Source organism: Triticum aestivum, unplaced genomic scaffold (genome assembly GCF_018294505.1).
Source record: "Triticum aestivum cultivar Chinese Spring unplaced genomic scaffold, IWGSC CS RefSeq v2.1 scaffold71814, whole genome shotgun sequence".
NCBI lineage: Eukaryota > Viridiplantae > Streptophyta > Magnoliopsida > Poales > Poaceae > Triticum > Triticum aestivum.
The window spans coordinates 1-3,271 of NW_025225212.1; the positions used below are offsets into that span (position 1 = coordinate 1).

Consider the following 3,271-nt stretch of genomic DNA (forward strand, 5'->3'; position numbering starts at 1 on the left):
GTAAGATAAGCAAATACAAGCACACCTGAACCTGATGCAGTGTGAGTCTCTCTGCGTAGAAATCAGTTGTCCTCATCACTATCAGACAACAAATCGTCATCATGGGCATTTGGGGAGATTTACAGATCAAATCCATGGACACAGAAAGCAATAAGGTCAGGCGGACATGAGAAAACACACTCATACGTGTACAAGTAATAAGTTAGGTGCAGCATGAGTACCTTCTGCTATATCCAGGTTCATGCCAATTGAAATCCACGGATGGTTGGGATGGGCATCGAGTGCGTGCCTCACCGCAGCCTCTGCTTGCTTGGCCTCCCCAACCCTCGCTCCACCACAATAAAAAATAACCCTGTCATGCTTCCGAAGGGAGAGCAGGTTCCCCTGCAGGCCCAGGTCGAAACCACAGTTACCATCCTCTTTCGCCACCCGCACGCCCAGGCTGAACTCAACTGCTTCTGCGTTCGGCAAAGCCCCTGGTTCAAACATGATTTGCGCTGCTGATCCACAATTCAACTCAAAGTCTACCATACAGTGGAACCCATCAGCACGGATGACTAGCAGCCGCTGTGTTTGGTGGGTGCTCCTTATCCAGAGACGGCGAAGGGACAACAACCCCCCAATGATTTCCATGTCCTCCTGATGCACTTCCTTCACTCGCCAGAGGAATAACTCGGAGAGGTTCGAGAGACACGAGGTGTCTCTCTTTATCCACCCTCGCAGTGCAGAGAGTTGGGTGGGCATGCACGACACCAATTCACGAAGATGTACAGGAGGCACCCAACATTCTCCCAAGAGATCCATCAGTTCAAAGGATGTTTCTTTGTAATTGCAACTAATACTTAGGCTTTCGATATGATGTAGGTTGCACAGAGACTTCACGAAACCTTCATACAAATCCAAACTACCATCCTTGAAGCGAATCCAAAGCTTCCTTAGCCTTGCCAGGTTGCCAAGCTCCTGTGCAATAATGTTCAGAGAGACCAAGACCCCCCTCAACACTTCAATGGATGTCAGATTCTGCAACACATCAGGAGTTGGAACCAACTTATGGTGATTAACATGTAGGTAGATTATAATCTTCTCAATTTAAAAACAGTGGAAGGCAATTCATCTAGCTCATAATTGCTTCCAAGATCCAATACCTCCAAAAACTGCAGGTTTCCTATCTCAGCCGAGAGTTTCCTGATTCCAGTATCTGCTAGACCAAGGTACCTCAGGTGAATTAGGTGTCCAACACCCTTGAGGTTATGTTGCAGGCTGCTACTTTTTCCCAGATTACAGTCAGACAAATCAAGTACACGCAGAACTTCAAACCTTGACAGGGCTGGCATGATATTAATAGCAGATGTAAAGATAGTAATGGACCTCACTCGTGAAATACCCATGAAATTTCTGAGAGGTGTGCCGTGATGATCTTCATTTTTATTCTGAAGGGACAAACGACGAACATTGCCTTGAAAAGACATGCTATCCCCAGTACCATCCAATAAATTAACAAACTTTGCTTCACATGACAAGTTGCAGATAAGATCAAGAACCATGTCATGTACACGGCAAGCATGTACCTGGCCTAGACCATCATATATTGCCTGGATCATACTTCTATTAATGAGCTGGTTGAAGTAGTTTAATCCGACCAAAAACAGGCTAGTCCCTTGGTTTCCACAGTGGACAAATCCTTCAGCCACCCACTTCCATATCAGTCTATCTCTATCAATCTTGCTATCTTCTGGATATATACATAGGTACAATAGACAAGTTTTCAGATGAGATGGTAGATTATAATAGCTGAAAGATAGTATTCTTCGCATCTCAACCAAACTGTTATCTTCTGTTAGTCCGGAGCCAAGAGACTGGAGCAGAATATCCCACTCATGCTTTGATTTCACCTGCTGGCCACTAGCCAAAGCACTAGCAATAGTAATGATGGCTAGTGGTACTCCACCACATTTCTTCAATATGTCTTTAGACACTTGTTCAAATTCACTTGGACATCCTCTATCATCAGGAAATATTCTTTTATGGAAGAGCCTTCTGGAGTCATGAATAGAAAGAGGTCTCATTTTATAAATTGAATCATCTGCGGATGGGCAACATGATTTGGAGACATCAAAATCGCGGGTTGTGGTGATTAGCCGACTGCCTAGATTATTCCTGTTGGAGAAAGCAAGGTGATCCCTTCCCATAATTTTTCTTCCCATAAATCATGAATTATGACAAGATACCTACATTAGTTCAGTGTATCAGTGTAAGGTGTATACACATCTCAAAGCTGAGGGTCATATTAATATATGGGTGGACACTACAAGAAATATAGTCAATTATGACTCCCCATTTTGGTCGTTAATTCATCATTGCTTTCGTTTATTGACCTTTTTTTTGAATATATGCGAGCGGGAGGACGGCGGCGGCGAGAGAGTAGGAGGGTGGTGGCGGCAGTCCATCGGCAGGCGTGACGTGAGAGGAGGATGGGGATGGGGCCGCGATCTGGACGTATGGAGCGGTCGAGAGGAGGGGAAGCAGGCGGCTGGGGTTTTCCATCGTGCGGGTTTTTTTCGTGCGGGAGGCAGAGCAACGAGGGCGAATGTAGGGAGACGGGACGCGGTCGGTTGGCAGGAAAAGGAAAGCTACGCATTTTTTTAGACAGTAGAGATGATTGATGATAAAAAATGGAAAATCACATCAATATAAGGAAATATCCCATCAATACTTGATTGATTGCGATTTATTTTTTATATGGTAACTAATCTGATCATCAATACTTGATTGATTGCGATTTATTTTTTATATGGTAACTAATCTGATGGGTTTATGTGAGTGGTGAAGCAAAAAGGCAAGTGGGAGGGAGACGAAATAAAACCAGCGAAATAAAACCAACGAAAATGATGAGGCGAAATAAAACCAGCAAAAAATAACCGGCGGACTATTCACCAACTTCTCCATTAGGAGTAGAGATTTCTTTTTCAGTTTTCTGGTCCCGCTCGTCATGTCACTAGTGGGTCCCACTTGTCTGTTCTGTTGGGCCTACGTTTCAATTTATCGGTGGGTCCTGCATGGCCGTTTGGTGAGCCCACGTTTCATGTCGATGGTGGGTCCCGCATGGCAGTTAGGTGGGGCCCACGTGTCGGTCCTGCATGTAAGGTTTGGTGGTGCCCACGTGTCATGTATGTGGTCGGTTCTGCATGTCAAGTTGCTGGTGGGTCCCATCTGTCATAGAGAAATGTAAGCGGAAATTGACACATGGACATGACACATAGATGAAACTAGT

General features: G+C 44.9%; 1 pseudogene; it reads right to left on the reverse strand.

The window, feature by feature from the left end:
- Positions 1–186: 186 nt before the first annotated feature.
- On the reverse strand, positions 187–2,228 carry LOC123172110 (disease resistance protein RGA5-like; annotated as a pseudogene).
- Between the last annotated feature and the right edge of the window lie 1,043 nt (positions 2,229–3,271).